At 44.5% G+C, this 17,752-nt stretch overlaps 1 long non-coding RNA gene across 1 annotated transcript in view; it reads right to left on the reverse strand.

Annotated features, from left to right (window-relative positions):
* Positions 1-691: 691 nt before the first annotated feature.
* The window catches only part of LOC115128895 (uncharacterized), a 74,183-nt gene continuing 57,122 nt past the window's right edge, over positions 692-17,752 (reverse strand). The window contains exons 2-3 of the long non-coding RNA XR_003863564.1: positions 5,701-5,744; positions 692-1,177 (exon numbers count right to left, since the gene is read on the reverse strand). This is a non-coding gene — a long non-coding RNA (uncharacterized LOC115128895). The remainder of the gene's footprint in view (positions 1,178-5,700; positions 5,745-17,752) is intronic.

The following is a 17,752-nucleotide window of genomic DNA, read 5'->3' on the forward strand; positions in this document are numbered from 1 at the left end:
TACAAAATGCTCAATTACCTTACAGAAGTAGGATCTTAATTTGATCACCCTGTTGCAGGAGAACATTCCTGCAATGCAGGAAATGTAAAACTTGCAGTGTATTTTGGTTAAAAAAGGCTTTAGAAAATTCTGACTTGATGTTTTAACCCCTACAAAAATGACCTTTAATTATAATCCACATAACAATTCACATTTCTTGTTGCTGCAAGAGAGTTTTCCGACTGCAGAAAATTGGCTGAAATGAATATCCTACATCTCTGTCTCTCCTGCTTGTTTTGATCACAATGGTTTCCGGTATTTAGAACTGTAAATGACTGTATATTATATTGGAGCGAAAGGTTTTCATTGATAGTCAGATACAGTATAACAAGTGGCATGGTAATGACTGAAAATGACTGCAATGCAAAACTAATCAAAATATTTTCTTTGCACAGGAACGTATTCCTGGCAAAACTACAATCATCAGAGCAAACAATTGCAGACCTGGGCGTTTAACAAATTGTGAGCATAGAGTCTCTTGTTTCAGATCAGCCTTAAACATATGTCAGCATTGCTTTTCCAACCAGCTAATCAGCTCGGGTGCAACAAAACACATACAGCACTCTTGACTTTGAATGAGAATTTGCAGGAGTCAGCTGTATGTTTGGGAAAAGAGGAGAGAGAACATGCAAATAATCATCTTGAACTTTATTGAGCCAAGCACATACAGTATGAGTTCATTTGCAGTTGTGATTGGCTAATGGAAGTGAGGCCTCCAATAACTCTTAAGGAGTCAATCTACCTGATTTAGAGGAAGTGATCTCATAGATCTCTTGATTGACAGCACTGTTATACTGTGACATAATAAACAGGGGGCAATCAGGGAGAGAGAGAGAGAGGGATCTGTGGAGCCCATCAAAGACCCGCAGCGGCTCCACACTGCAGCCTGGAGCAAGAGGGGCCTCCTCAGGCCAGTTACAGGCCGCCTCTGGCAGCTGCCACCCCTCCTTGCGACCTGCAGTGAGAAGTCAAGTATTGTTTTTGAATTCATGAGCGCAGATCATAAATATTGCACACAAAAGGCTCGTTCCACCTCATGAAAGATGCAGTGAATGCGTGGCTTGCCTGCACCCCCCTGACTGGAACAGGGCTCTGATGGTGGACCTCAGGGACGTATCCATGTTTGTGTAGTATCATTCTACCATTAGAAGCAGAAGAAGACAAGGTTTTTGCAAGTTAGACAATAGGGGCCTTGAAACAGAGTTAACACTCCTAATTAGAGCATGATTGACTCATGTTTTTTAACTAGGCAAACAACATGGCATCTGACAGTACATCAAACTTTTAAGAAATTGCAAAAATGCAAATCAAATCACTGCTCTGTAAAATAGCTTTTTAATCACAATGTTAAATCAAATCAAATGTTATTTGTCACAGGCGCAGAATACAACAGGTGTAGACCTTACAGTGAAATGCTTACTTACAAGCCCTTAACCAACAATGCAGTTTTAAGAAAAATAAGTATTAAGTAAAAAAATTGATCAGTACATTTAAAAATAAATAAAAGTAACAAATACTTTTAAAAGTAGTAAAATAACAATAATGAGGCTATATACAGAGGGTACCGGAACAGAGTTAATGTGCGGGGGCACCGGTTAGTCGAGGTAATTGAGGTAATATGTACATGGAGGTAAAGTGACTATGCATAGATAATAAACAGAGAGTAGCAGCAGTGTAGCAGAGTGGTCTCGGTAGCAATTTGATTAGCTGTTCATGAGTCTTGTGGCTTGTGGGTAGAAGCTGTTAAGAAACCTTTTGGACCTAGACCTGGCACTCCGGTACCACTTGCCATGCGGTAGCAGAGAGAACAGTCTATGACTAGGGTGGCTGGAGTCTTTGACACCGCCTGGTATGGAGGTCCTGGATGGCAGGAGGCTTGGCCCCAGTGATGTACTACCCTCTGTAGTGCCTTGCGGTCGGAGGCCGAACAGTTACCATACCAGGCAGTGAAGCAACCAGTTAGGATGATATCGATGGTGCAGCTGTAGAACCTTTTGAGGATCTGAGGACCAATGCCAAATCTTTTCAGTCTCCTAATGGGGAATATGTTTTGTCGTGCCCTCTTCATGACTGTCTTGGTGTGCTTGGACCATGTTATTTTGTTAGTGATGTGGACACCAAGGATCTTGAAGCTCTCAACCTGCTCCACTGCAGCCCCGTGGATGAGAATAGGGGCGTGCTCAGTCCTCCTTTTCCTGTAGTCCACAATCATCTCCTTTTTCTTGATGACGTTTAGGGAGAGGTTGTTGTCCTGGCACCACATGGCTCATTGTTGTCGGTGATAAGGCCTACAACTGTTGTGTCATCGGCAAACTTGATGATGGTGTTGAAGTCGTGCCTGGCCATGCAGTCATGAGTGAACAGGGAGTACAGGAGGGAACTGATCACGCACGCCTGAGGGGCCCCCGTGTTAAGGATCAGCGTTGCGGATGTGTTGTTCCCTACCCTTACCACCTGGGGGCTGCCCATCACGAAGTCCAGGATCCAGTTGCAGGGGGAGGTGTTTAGTCCCAGGGTCCTTAGCTAAGTGATGAGCTTTGAGGGCACTTTGGTGTTGAATCCTGAGCTTTAGTCAATGATTAGCATTCTCACATAGGTGTTCCTTTTGTCCAGGAGGCAAATGGCAGTGTTGAGTGCAATAGAGATTACGTCATCTGTGGATATGTTGGGGCAGAATGCAAATTGGAGTGGGTCTAGGGTTTCTGGGATAATGATGTTGATGTGAGCCATGACCAGCCTTTCAAAGCACTTATTGGCTACAGACGTGAGTGCTACAGGTCGGTAGGCATTTAGGCAGGCTACCTTAGTGTTAATGGGCATAGCCACTATGGTGGTCTGCTTGAAACATGCTGGTATTACAGACTCAGTAAGGGACAGGTTGAAAATATAATTGAAGACACTTTCCAGTTGGTCAGCACATGCTCTGAGTACATGTAGAGGTCTGTAATTTGTATCATAGGTACACTTCAACTGTGAGAGACAGAATCTAAAACAAAAATCCAGAAAATCACATTGTATGATTTTTAAGTAATTCATTTGCATTTTATTGTAAATATTGTAGTATTTGATACATCAGAAAAGCAGAACTTAATATTTGGTACAGAAACCTTTGTTTGCAATTACAGAGGTGATACCTTTCCTGTAGTTCTTGACCAGGTTTGCACACACCGCAGCATGGATTTTGGCCCACTCCTCCAGACAGACCTTCTCCAGATCCTTCAGGTTTCGGGGTTGTCGCTGGGCAATACGGACTTTCAGCTCCCTCCAAAGATTTTCTATTGGGTTCAGGTCTGGAGACTGGCTAGGCCACTCCAGGACCTTGAGATGCTCCTTACGGAGCCACTCCTTAGTTGTCCTGGCTGTGTGTTTCAGGTCATTGTCATGCTGGAAGACCCAGCCACGACCCATCTTCAATGCTCTTACTGAGGGAAGGAGGTTGTTGGCCAAGATCTTGTGATACATGGCCCCATCCATCCTCCCCTCAATACGGTGCAGTCGTCCTGTCCCCTTTGCAGACAAGCATCCCCAAAGAATGATGTTTCCACCTCCATGCTTCACGGTTGGGATGGTGTTCTTGGGGTTGTACTCATCCTTCTTCTTCCTCCAAACACAGCGAATGGAGTTTAGACCAAAAAGCTCTATTTTTGTCTCATCAGACCACATGACCTTCTCCCATTCCTCCTCTGGATCATCCAGATGGTCATTGGCAAACTTCAGACGGGCCTGGAGATGCGCTGGCTTGAGCAGGGGGACCTTGCGTGCGCTGCAGGATTTTAATCCATGACGGCGTAGTGTGTTACTAATGATTTTCTTTGAGACTGTGGTCCCAGCTCTCTTCAGGTCATTGACCAGGTCCTGCCGTGTAGTTCTGGGCTGATCCCTCACCTTCCTCATGATCATTAATGCCCCACGAGGTGAGATCTTGCATGGAGCCCCAGACCAAGGGTGATTGACCGTCATCTTGAACCTCTTCCATTTTCTAATAATTTCACCAACAGTTGTTGCCTTCTCACCAAGCTGCTTGCCTATTGTCCTGTATCCCTTCCCAGCCTTGTGCTGGTCTACAATTGTATCCCTGATGTCCTTACACAGCTCTCTGGTCTTGGCCATTGTGGAGAGGTTGGAGTCTGTTTGATTGAGTGTGTGGACAGGTGCAGTTAATACAGGTAATGAGTGGAGAACAGGTGGGCTTCTTAAAGAAAACCTAACAGGTCTGTGAGAGCCGGAATTCTTACTGGTTGGTAGGTGATCAAATACTTATGTCATGCAACAAAATTAATTACTTAAAAATCATACAATGTGATTTTCTGGATTTTTGTTTTAGATTCCGTCTCTCACAGTTGAAGTGTACCTATGATAGACCTCTACATGCTTTGTAAGTAGGAAAACCTGCAAAATTGTAATTATTCGCCTACCTCCTCATGCCTTTTGCACACAATGTATATAGACTCTTTTTTTTTTTTTCTACTGTGTTATTGACTTGTTTATTGTTTACTCCATGTGTAACTCTGTGTTGTTGTCTGTTCATACTGCTATGCTTTATCTTGGCCAGGTCACAGTTGTAAATGAGAACTTGTTCTCAACTAGCCTACCTGGTTAAATAAAGGTGAAATAAAATAAAAAATAAAAAATCGGCAGTGTTTCAAATACTTGTTCTCCCCACTGTACGTGATTGTCTATTTTATTTTCCATTGTCCGGGTAGTCTTAAACATATGTCAGCATTGCTTTTCCAACCAGCTAATCAGCTCGGGTGCAACAAAACACATACAGCACTCTTGACTTTGAATGAGAATTTGCAGGAGTCAGCTGTATGTTTGGGAAAAGAGGAGAGAAAACATTGACATGCAAATGATCGTCTTGAACTTTATTGAGCCGAGCACATATACTGTAAGTACATTTGCCGTTGTGATTGGCTAATGGAAGTGATGTGGCCAGCACTGTAAGCAGCATTGTTTACTACCCCAACATAAATTTGCTACTGTAACAAGTAGTGTTACTATACACTAAGTATACCATACATCCTAATATTGAGTTGCACCCCTGGTAGTCCTTCTTTAACCTGCCTCTTCCCTTTCATCTACACGGATTGAAGTGGATTTAACAAGTGACATCAATAAGGGATCATAGCTCTCACCTGGGTTCACCTGGTCAGGCTATGTCATGGAAAGAGCAGGCAGTTTTGTACACTAATTGTCCATCCCTACTGTATTCCCGGCATGCATTTCAATAGCTACAAAATACAATTAATCCCCAAGTCTACATAGGGGTCTTGGCATTCTCTCCTTCTAGACAGAGTCTCCTCACCAGTCTCCCCAGTGTTTTTGTGACTGCACCAGAGTCCCTGCATGGCCCTTCTCTCCCTAAGTGTCTGTATGGCCGCGCAACCAGAGGAGATAAAAGTAAAGCGTCAGGCCATAATTGGGTTATGGTGGCCGGTGATGGATTAAAGCGCAGGGAGGGAGCGTCTCTCCCAACATTAGGGTGTCTGAGATGTCACAGGCAGAGCTCTCTCATTAATCGCCCTGCCCTTACATTACTGCATTAGCTTTATTAGCAGCTAGAAGTCGGCAAGCACTTTAAGATTTCTCGCTGAGGCAGGATGAAGGACAGATTTCTCTCTCTCCAGGGGAAGGGATCTATGCCCCTGGTAACCTGCTCACCTCCATCTGTAGGCCTTAGCATAATGATGCTTTGATAGAGGAACCTGGAAAAGGACCCAAAAAATGTAATTGCTTTTCTTACTGCATGTTTCTGTGATCATCAACAAACAGCACACATGATGCATTTTGAAAACAAGATACAAACAAGCAGATTCACAAACAAACCACTGAAAATGAAAAATAATTGGCCACTCTCTTGGTTTGGAGTGTTTGTCAAACAAACATGAACCCAGAAACCCTGTTGCTCTTCTAAAGCCCCAACCAGCCCAGTGCTTTTACAATGCACACAGTAGCATTTTTGTATATTTTTAATATTAACTCAGCAAGTCAATTATGAACAAATTCTTATTTACAATGACAGCCTAAGAACAGTGGTTTAACTTGTTCAGGGGCAGAACGACAGTTTTTACCTTGTTAGCTCAGGGATTCAATCTAGCAACCTTTCAGTTACCGGCCCAGCGCTCTAACCACTAGGCTACCTGCCACCCCGCCGCTACCTGCTTCCCCATTAACGGGCAATTCATCTCCACATCTCCTTTCCCGCTCAGCCCCAATCAGTCATCCCCTTCTCAATAACCTAATAGTTCTGATGTGTGAAAATTGATTTTTAGGAACATGGCTGCCCATCCCATCTCAATCTCCTTTCTTCCTCTCTCCAGATTTCCTCCGCCCATCTCCGTGATTTACACCATAGTTGTTGATTAATAAGCAAGAATTGATTTAGCTGTGTAGTAAAACATTCCATGCTTGTGTGGGTGTTGGTTGGCTGTGCAGCAGGACTAGCAGGGGAGGTGTGCGGGAGGCTTGTGGGAGTTGAGACGAAGATGTACAGCGTCTACATTAGACCGGGGTAGGTGGTGGCGTGCGGGAGGCATGTGGGAGTTGAGACGAAGATGTACAGCGTCTACATTAGACCGGGGGAGGCGGTGGCGTGCGGGAGGCATGTGGGAGTTGAGACGAAGATGTACAGCCTCTACATTAGAGTGATCCTGAGCAGCCCAGAGCCCCATCACTCTTCCCTATCTTCCCTCTCCAGAGACCAAAGTGAGCAGCTTAATCATCGCTGAGCTGTCCCTGATTGGCTTAAATGTCCCTGGGCCTGTACTGCAGCCCACTTGGCCAGGCAGGGGCAGCAGTGTCCAGCTCTGACCAGCCCTGGACATCATGGCTGACCATCTCGTCAATCAGCCTCACAGCAGGCCTGCGCAGGTGAGTACCCTCTAAAGTAGTCCCTAACCCCTGGAGAGAAGGGGAGAAGACCCCATCATCTTGCTTTCAAGGATCACTTTCTCAGGCCAGTGCAGGAGGAGGAGGAGAGGTTGTAGCCATTCTTCTAGTTAATCAGAATCTCAGAGAGAAGCACACAATTTCACAATTTCCATTTGTCCTACACACACACACACACACACACACGTAGCTGACCGGTGGCTCGACAAGGCCGTTCACATGGAGGAGGAGGCGTGGGGGACAGCAGCGGCTCCCAGCCCAGGTATTGGCTTTCCCCTGAGGGAGAGTTCTAATTAGGTAATTGACTGATACACAAAGCAGGTGCATGTATCCGTTACAGGAGGCTCGACCTGTTCGTTATTAAACATTGACCCTCTCTCCGCCACTCGTGCCAAAGCCTGAGGCGCAGGGGAGAAAGTCCCCGGCAGGAGCACTCACAGGGATCAGACGCATTCGTAATTACACTTGCCGGTCACCCAAGTCATTTTTGTTGGCTTCACATGGAGGGTGAAATCGACGGCCACTCAGGTTTCTGCTGCTGATGGAGACCACATACGTCACTGTCCAGGGGTACGAAAGACATAACTGTCCAGGGGTACGAAAGACAAAACAACAACAGACGAAACATGTAGACAACAAACTGTTTCTAATTCTACAGGTAAGTAAGTGTAAGTGCCTCAGGCAATGGATTGGCATCGGACATTAATCACACTATATTCATATTTACAAATGTGATTGGTTAGTGCAAATGACAATAGCATCTCAAAATATCCACAGAGCTGCCAAATAATCCACAATCTCCACAACCACTTATTTCCTTTCCACAGATACACCACACTATTCTTGTTTCAAGTTCCTTTTTAAGTGAGGTCGACATGTTCCCAAGTGAAAATCAGCATTGAGTCAATCTTGTGTATTTGAAGCAGTTTAGTATCTCTGAGAGAGTGATATGAAGTGTTGGGTTGCTGCCGGGCTCTCACTGCAGTTTATTCACAGAAGGAGGCAAAGCCTTCAGGATATGGATTGATAGAGGAGACAGGAATTGATTGGCTGAGTGTGCTGGAGCTCCAGCGCCACGGGAACGGGAGACGGCCATTTTAATTCAGCTGGACAACACAGAGTTACTGAGAAGTAATGCAACAGCTTTTGGGTCACACAGTATTTTCAAGTCATATAAATGAAATATGATGTATTTGTCATTCCTTAAGACTGCCTCCTGAGCCCTCTGTGCAGCATGGACAAACCCTCTCAACGTCAAAGAATGACATCGTCATCAACAACAACAAACCTGCCAAGAAGCAGATGAAAGCATGTCAGTGGACCTATTCATGCTCAGCCAAACCTTTTTGAGATACACAAATAAATGTTTGTTGAAACCTTCTGGAAATATACACTTCAATGGTCAGATTGTTGTCCTTGTCGTGGGGGTGGGCTGAGGACAGGTGGTGACCCAGAGGGGGTCATCCCATAAGGAGGGAATCTGGACACCCACTGTGCTTAATCTGACACATCCCAGGGGACACTATGGAGTGAGCTCTGGAGAGCAGGGATTACAATGTATCAGCATCTCCTCTCCTCTCCCCTGCCTACCTGCCTGCCTCCTCAGCAAGCGCTCTTATGGATTAGACTAGAGACAGTGACACTAGGATTACACGAGGGGATGATATTGGGTGTTTAACCCCAAACAATCTCTAATCTAATCTAACCTATTCTAATCACTCTTTAGATAATCATTTACCCCGCCGGAAAATGTTAGGTTCGCAAATGGAGAAAAAGGAGTATCCCCCAGTCCACCATGAGTTTATGCTATTCAGAAACGAACAAACCGTTCTATACCAGTCAAAAATGTGCCATCCACTAACAATACATGAATAAGAATTACAAAACAATGTATTCTTACACCAGTAACATGCATATAGCATCGAACAGCCCCCGTGATATGCAGCTGTTCAGGGAAGCTAGAAACCGTTATACACAGGCAGTTAGAAAAGCCAAGGCTAGCTTTTTCAAGCAGAAATTTGCTTCCTGCAACACTAACTCTAAAAAGTTCTGGGACACTGTAAAGTCCATGGAGAATAAGAACACCTCCTCCCAGCTGCCCACTGCACTGAAGATAGGAAACACTGTCACCACTGATAAATCCACCATAATTGAGAATTTCAATAAGCATTTTTCTACGGCTGGCCATGCTTTCCACCTGGCAACTCCTACCCCGGTCAACAGCACTGCACCCCCAACAGCAACTCGCCCAAGCCTTCCCCATTTCTCCTTCTCCCAAATCCATTCAGCTGAAGTTCTGAAAGAGCTGAAAAATCTGGACCCCTACAAATCAGCCGGGCTAGACAATCTGGACCCTTTCTTTCTAAAATTATCTGCCGAAATTGTTGCCACCCCTATTACTAGCCTGTTCAACCTCTCTTTCGTGTCATCTGAGATTCCCAAAGATTGGAAAGCAGCTGCGGTCATCCCCCTCTTCAAAGGGGGGGGACACTCTTGACCCAAACTGCTACAGACCTATATCTATCCTACCATGCCTTTCTAAGGTCTTCAAAGCCAAGTCAACAAACAGATTACCGACCATTTCGAATCTCACCATACCTTCTCTGCTATGCAATCTGGTTTCAGAGCTGGTCATGGGTGCACCACAGCCACGCTCAAGGTCCTAAACGATATCTTAACCGCCATCGATAAGAAACATTACTGTGCAGCCGTATTCATTGATCTGGCCAAGGCTTTCGACTCTGTCAACCACCGCATCCTTATCGGCAGACTCGACAGCCTTGGTTTCTCAAATGATTGCCTCGCCTGGTTCACCAACTACTTCTCTGATAGAGTTCAGTGTGTCAAATCGGAGGGTCTGCTGTCCGGACCTCTGGCAGTCTCTATGGGGGTGCCACAGGGTTCAATTCTTGGACCGACTCTCTTCTCTGTATACATCAATGAGGTCGCTCTTGCTGCTGGTGAGTCTCTGATCCACCTCTACGCAGACGACACCATTCTGTATACTTCCGGCCCTTCTTTGGACACTGTGTTAACAACCCTCCAGGCAAGCTTCAATGCCATACAACTCTCCTTCCGTGGCCTCCAATTGCTCTTAAATACAAGTAAAACTAAATGCATGCTCTTCAACCGATCGCTACCTGCACCTACCCGCCTGTCCAACATCACTACTCTGGACGGCTCTGACTTAGAATACGTGGACAACTACAAATACTTAGGTGTCTGGTTAGACTGTAAACTCTCCTTCCAGACCCATATCAAACATCTCCAATCCAAAGTTAAATCTAGAATTGGCTTCCTATTTCGCAACAAAGCATCCTTCACTCATGCTGCCAAACATACCCTTGTAAAATTGACCATCCTACCAATCCTCGACTTTGGCGATGTCATTTACAAAATAGCCTCCAATACCCTACTCAACAAATTGGATGCAGTCTATCACAGTGCAATCCGTTTTGTCACCAAAGCCCCATATACTACCCACCATTGCGACCTGTACGCTCTCGTTGGCTGGCCCTCGCTTCATACTCGTCGCCAAACCCACTGGCTCCATGTCATCTACAAGACCCTGCTAGGTAAAGTCCCCCTTATCTCAGCTCGCTGGTCACCATAGCATCTCCCACCTGTAGCACACGCTCCAGCAGGTATATCTCTCTAGTCACCCCCAAAACCAATTCTTTCTTTGGCCGCCTCTCTTCCAGTTCTCTGCTGCCAATGACTGGAACGAACTACAAAAATCTCTTAAATTGGAAACACTTATCTCCCTCACTAGCTTTAAGCACCAACTGTCAGAGCATCTTACAGATTACTGCACCTGTACATAGCCCACCTATAATTTAGCCCAAACAACTACCTCTTTCCCAACTGTATTTAATTTATTTATTTATTTTGCTCCTTTGCACCCCATTATTTTTATTTCTACTTTGCACATTCTTCCATTGCAAAACTACCATTCCAGTGTTTTACTTGCTATATTGTATTTACTTTGCCACCATGGCCTTTTTTGCCTTTACCTCCCTTCTCACCTAATTTGCTCACATTGTATATAGACTTGTTTTTTTTACTGTATTATTGACTGTATGTTTGTTTTACTCCATGTGTAACTCTGTGTCGTTGTATGTGTCGAACTGCTTTGCTTTATCTTGGCCAGGTCGCAATTGTAAATGAGAACTTGTTCTCAACTTGCTTACCTGGTTAAATAAAGGTGAAATAAAAATACATTATATAGGCAGCAAGACAAGTTCTGTGCTCCAGAACACAGTATATATACAGTCCTGAGATCTGCAGCTTTGCTAAGAGAGACCTCATTAATCTTAAAGCAATTTCCTGCAGCGATGATCAGACAAAGATCATTTCCAGAGCAAAGAAACAAACATATCATTATTTCTCCTTACATACGTCAACCAGCAGCAGGGCAGATATGGAACAGTGTGTTAGGCCACAACCCTTATAAACCCTTTAACATCTGATGAAGTGCCCCCAGGTTTGCCTCTGAGATCCTATCAGACCAGATTAGTAGATATAGAATGATATTATCATACATGCATGACCAGCTGATCATACCATACCCAAAAGCTTAAACAATCAACCAAAAAGTCTAATAAGCAGAGATATGGCTTGTAGCTTTGATTGGATTGGCAATGATTATGATTTACTAACATATAGCAGCGATAAGAGGCTTCTCTTGACTAGCTAAGTACACATCTAATCCTTTCAAACATGTCTGGATGGTTTTTAAACGTTAGATTGGATTTCCTCTCAGTGATTTGGAGATCTAATGTTACTGGCCGTTTTTTTTCATGATCTTTTTGAGCCATGCCTTGTGTTGAAACATTTGGAACATCCACGAGAGCAACACAAATTGTAGGTTGGGTTTGTCTTACTGCTGTTCATTTCCTCTCCACAAACCACAAGCAGTGGTGAAGGAGCTGTAATCTGTGTGTTTGGATAACTGATTCACCCAGGCCAAGAAAAACACAAAATACCCACAATGCACTTATGTGTAAACGCATATGACGTTTCTGTGTTCCACAACCCTACTCACTATAAAACCTTCCTTTTCTCTGGGCTGTGTTCTCCTAGTCATAACTATAGAGGTGTATGCTCCACACCGTGGATGTCAATAACTGGGGTTTTCATACCTGCTCTTGTTTCTGTTCTTCTGAGACCACTACTCTCCTGTGTTTCTGTCTGTTGGAGACCACCACTTTTAAAAGACAACACTACTTCATGCTTAACTAATACCTTTCATCCCAAACACTATATAAAATAACTCCTTAAAACACCAAACGGCTCACCTTTCACCCTTCTGAATGTGACCTCTGAACCCTACGAAGCTCCAAGCCCCCTTTAAACCCTCATCTTCCCCTAAAAACCACCAGGCCTTATCCCCTGAAGAGAGGACTTTAGACATTTTTTTTCTTACTGCTTTCAAACGCTTTCCTGCAGCCACAAATAGGACTATAAAAGGTAAAAAGCGCAAATAAAAATGATTTTTACGAGATGGAAGGAGGGAAGGGCCTCCTCCCTATGTGCCTTGTTACATTGAGCTTGACCCCGGCATACTCCCTCCCTCCTGAGCACTGCTGGGACTTCACAGGGGTCGGACAGACTGTCAGGCTGACTCACTTCAGTCAAGGGATTAGTTAACAAAAATATTCATCTTTCCTCTTGCGGGGTTAATTCATGTTTCACTCGATTATCAACAACAGTAACGTGCTGCCATTCGTCTTTTTGGAACCTCTTTCCTGTTCATGTAACAGCTATAATAAAGCATCCTGCTGAGATTGAAGCTATCCTAATATGGACACCGTACAGGGCATTTCTTGGAAAGGTGGATGGTAATTGTGTCATCACGTGAGAAGCAGCCATTAAGATGAGTCAGTAGAATGACAAAGTCCTGAGTGAAATTATACTCCATGCCTTTGACCTGGACAAGAGAGGACTCTACTCCAGAGTGTCTGGGTCACAGAGTCATCCCAGAAAAAGACAGAGACAGACACCACATGCACTGATTAAAACAATAAATCTGATTGGTTTTCCCTCTCCGTTTTTACAAGGAGCCCACGATGTGTGGGAGCTTTCCCCGGCCTCTTTCATTCCTCTCCCCAGGTGCTCTCATGTCGCATGTGAAACCTGATCACAGTTAAAAGTGCCAACTTTGGAGAGGAAAAATGCTTTTAGGAACTTTTAAAACTGTGTTTAACAGTGTATTTTTAGTGCCCACTAAAACCTGGGCTGCTGCACCACATGGAAAGGAGGAGACACAGAGCAGCTCTCGGCAGGCAGAGAGAGAGAGAGAGAGAGAGAGAGAGAGAGAGAGAGAGAGATGGGGGCCTCTTCGCTCCCTGTCATGCAACGCCATGCCCTCCCGGGTCTCTGACATTCCTGCCTGTGCCCTTCTTCTCTTTCTCAGTCACACAGACAGTGACAAGAACACTAGGACAGGATAAATTCTGAGAGGGAACTTTTACCTAAGATAAATCTAGAGACCTGAAATCATCCTCCTCAGTGTCTTGAAAGTTCTTCCTGGTATCTCTGCTACAGGATGTGCTCTTCACTCAAAATGGCCACCTCAGCCTTTTGGTTCTTTACCCTGCTGACAGTGACGCTTAATGCCCTCTGGAAAGTTTTTACTTGGTGTTGGGCTGTGGTGTTTTGGGGATGTAACCTGAGCGAGTGACACTGAGAGTGGCATTGCACATTTATTGGCCTAAGATTATATTGATAACTGTAACATCGTCAGACAGGACAGTAATCAAACCAACCCATGGTACCTAGAGATGTGAAAGTAATAGAACTGTGATATCAAGATTTTAAATATCTGTAGCATTATGCTGTACTAGTGCCATGCTCACAGATAAAGCATGGACTTTAAGCTGTGATCAACACAGCGTTGTGCTGTGGTTACAGTTTGTTGTACAGTACCTGACTATCATCACGTACATTTGCATGGTAATATGTGAGAAATATAATGTCAAATATAATGGCTCATAATGTCACAAACAGTAAAAAAATTACATAACATCATATTACGGCCATTGAGATGGCCATTGGGAACTCAAATTCTTCCTTTCACCTTTCTGGCTTATCTCATTGGAACTCAAAGTGGGTGAACCAGTCCCGAAAACAGGCCCACCTCCCCCTATAGACCATCCTCTCGCTCTCTCTGGGCCGGGGTCTGATGGCAGATCCATTGACCCCTTCATTCCTCTGCTTGTAAAAACAGCCACAGGGGTCCCAACAAGTGAAGAAATGGAAGCCATGTGACACAAGACAGCACCTATAAATATGCGAAAGATCACAGGGACACTTAATGCTGGGGAGGGCAGACTGTTTTTTTACCACCACGTCTACAACGTCTTAAAAAAGGCCTGTCGTGTCATATGAAACCAATAAAACTCAAACACTTCCTCAATGGCAGAGAAAGGCCCCTAACCTGCCACAACTCACTGTCTACAGCCTGGGATGGGCTTTTTTCTCTCTCTCTGTCCTCCTCTGCTACTCTCACGACAGTCTGTACCTCAATAGAGACACACCTCAGAATTCAGGGCGAAGGAGGAGGATTCTGTTTCAGCATACATGGAGCAGGAAGCTAGTTCTGATTCATAGTGAGCTGTGATTAAGGTCAAAATGAGTGGACTATAGACTTGACTGACTGGGCAGGGCTGGGCAGTAAAGACCTTTAGGACAGTGTTATATAGAGGAGTTGAGAAGGAGGGATCTACTTCGTCAAGTCCTTCCAGCAGAGCAGAGGTGGAGCAACAGAAGGTGGAAGTGGTGCTGTGTTCTAGGGCCAGTCCTGACACAACAGGGTCTAGTGTCCTGTCATGTGAGTCAGCCTGACCCAGCTAGGGGGCTCTTTACGTCAGGGCTTGGTTTGGTTACATCATTGAATGTCAGTGCCCTAAGTTTGAGCTGTCTCTGTTACTCAATGATAACTTCTACCAACTGCAGATGGTGTTGTTTTTGATGGTTGCGAGAATTCGAGGCAATGTGTCATATTCCAGTTCACGTTAAATGGCATCTCAAATTAAGAATGGATACTGTTATCAGTAGCATTAATCAAATTATATTTGATAGTCTAGGTTAGGTATAAGCAGTAAGACATTAATCAAAAATGTAACATTATAATGGATTCATTAAGTTGACCTTTAGATTCATTAGCTTGACTGTAGGAACATAACCTTTTGCTTGTTCCCACAGTAGCTCTGGCGTTTTGGAATGTGACGGTCTGTCGTTAGAAAGTCTGGAAGTTTTGTGTAAAGCAAATATTCTTCTAAAATGTGAGAATTGTCGGAATTCATTGAGAAATGTCATACTTTGATTCTAATGAACGTGTAAAAAATGTCCACAGCTCCACAGCTATTTCATACAGAATCAAAGTAATTTACCATGCAACACACAATGCAGTAGCCTATATACAGTATATTACATACTTATCAAAATATGTCACATTGGCCATGTCTGGAGAACTGTATTTGCGTCGAAAATTGTAGGCCGTTTGGGTATCAGAAAAAATCTAATTTGATGTAAAATTTAGAAAATGTAGTATGCTTTAATCCGCAACTGAACCGAAAAAAAACTTATTTGGTTGAAAACTGCCTATGTGGCATCAATATAAGTCATTTATTGTAGTGTCAGAATTGATAACAAAGTGTAAATAGTATAATGTTGGTCATAAAGTCAATCTCATCCAAAATTAAGATTTGCGAGATGATTAGGAAAAAAATGGTATGTCACGGCGCCGACAGAGATGGCCGCCTCGCTTCGCTTTCTTAGGAAACGATGCACTATTTTGTTTTTTATGTATTATTTCTTACACTGCTACCCCAGGAAATCTAAAGTCTTATTACATACAGTCGGGAGGAACTATTGGATATACTGTAAGAGCAACATCAACTTACCAACATTATGACCAGAAATACGACTTTCCCGAAGCGGATCCTCTGTTTGGTCCACCACCCAGGACAATGGATCGGATTCCAGCAGGCGACTCAAAACAATGGCGCCACAGAAGGGGCAGACGGAGCGGTCTTCTGGTCAGGCTCCGTAGATGGGCACATCACCCACCACTCCCAGGTATACTACTCGCCAATGTCCAGTCTCTTGACAACAAGGTAGAAGAAATCTGAGCAAGGGTTGCCTTCCAGAGAGACATCAGAGATTGTAACATTCTCTGTTTCATCTAAACATGGCACACTCAGGATACGTTAGAGTCGGTACAGCCACCTGGTTTCTTCACTCATTGCGCCGACAGAACCAAACATCTCTCTGAGAAGAAGAAGGGCGGGTGTATGCCTTATGATTAACGAGTCGTGGTGTGAATATAACAACATATAGGAACTCAAGACCTTTTGTTCACCTGACCTAGAATTACTTACAATCAAATGCCGACCGCATTATCTACCAAGAGAATACTCTTCGATTATAATCACAGTCATGTACACCGCCCCAGGCAGACACCTCTACGGCCCTGAAAGAACTCCATTGGACTCTATGTAAACTGGAAACCACATATCCTGAGGCTGCATTCATTGTAGCTGGGGATTTTAACAAGGCTAATCTGAAAACAAGGCTCCCTAAAATTCATCAGCATATCAAATGCGTGACCCGGGCTGGAAAAATTCTGGATCATTGCTACTCTAACTTCCGCGACGCATACAAAGCCCTCCCTCGCCCTCCTTTTGGCAAATCTGACCACGACTCCATTTTGTTCCTCCCAGCCTATAGACAGAAACTAAAACAGGAAATGCCCATGCTCAGGTCTGTTCAACGCTGGTCCGACCAATCTGATTCCACGCTTCAAGATTGCTTCGATCACGTGGACTGGGATATGTTCCGGATAGCATCGAACAACAACATTGATGTATACGCTGATTCGGTGAGCGAGTTTATTAGCAAGTGCATCGGTGATGTTGTACCCACGGCGACAATTAAAACCTTCCCCAACCAGAAACCGTGGATTGATGGCAACAGTCAAAACTGAAAAGTGCGAACCAGTGCTTTTAATCAGGGCAAGGTGACCGGAAACATGACCAAATACAAACAGTGTAGCTATTCCCTCCGCAAGGCAATCAAACAAGCTAAGCGCCAGTATAGAGACAAAGTAGTGTCACAATTCAGCAGCTCAGACATGAGAGGTATGTGGCAGGCCCCGTCGCGGACCCTGATGTCTTGCTCCCAGACAAACTAAACAACTTCTTTGTTCGCTTTGAGGACAATACAGTGCCACCGACACGACCCGCTACCAAAACCTGCGGACTCTCCTTCACCGCAGCCAATGTGAGTAAAACCTTTAAACGTGTTAACCCTCGCAAGGCTGCTGGCCCAGACGTCCTCAGAGCATGCGCAGACCAGCTGGCTGGTGTGTTTACGGACATATTCAATCAATCCCTATCCCAGTCTGCTGTCCCCACATGCTTCAAGATGGCCACCGTTGTTCCTGTTCCCAAGAAAGCTAAGGTAACTGAGCTAAATGACTATTGCCCCGTAGCACTCACTTCCGTCATCAGGAAGTGTTTTGAGAGACTAGTCAAGGATAATTTCTCCTCCACCTCACCTGACACCCTAGACCGACTCCAATTTGCTTACCGCCCCAATAGGTCCACAGACGACGCAATCGCAATCACACTGCACATTGCCCTAACCCATCTGGACAAGAGGAATACCTATGTAAGAATGCTGTTCATTGACTACAGCTCAACATTTAACACCATAGTACCCTCCAAACTCGTCATTGTGCAACTGGTTCCTGGACTTTCTGATGGGCCGCCCTCAGGTGGTGAGGGTAGGAAACAAGATCTTCACCCCGCTGATCCTCAAC

This window comes from Oncorhynchus nerka, linkage group LG4 (assembly GCF_034236695.1).
Source record: "Oncorhynchus nerka isolate Pitt River linkage group LG4, Oner_Uvic_2.0, whole genome shotgun sequence".
NCBI classification, from domain to species: Eukaryota; Metazoa; Chordata; class Actinopteri; order Salmoniformes; family Salmonidae; genus Oncorhynchus; species Oncorhynchus nerka.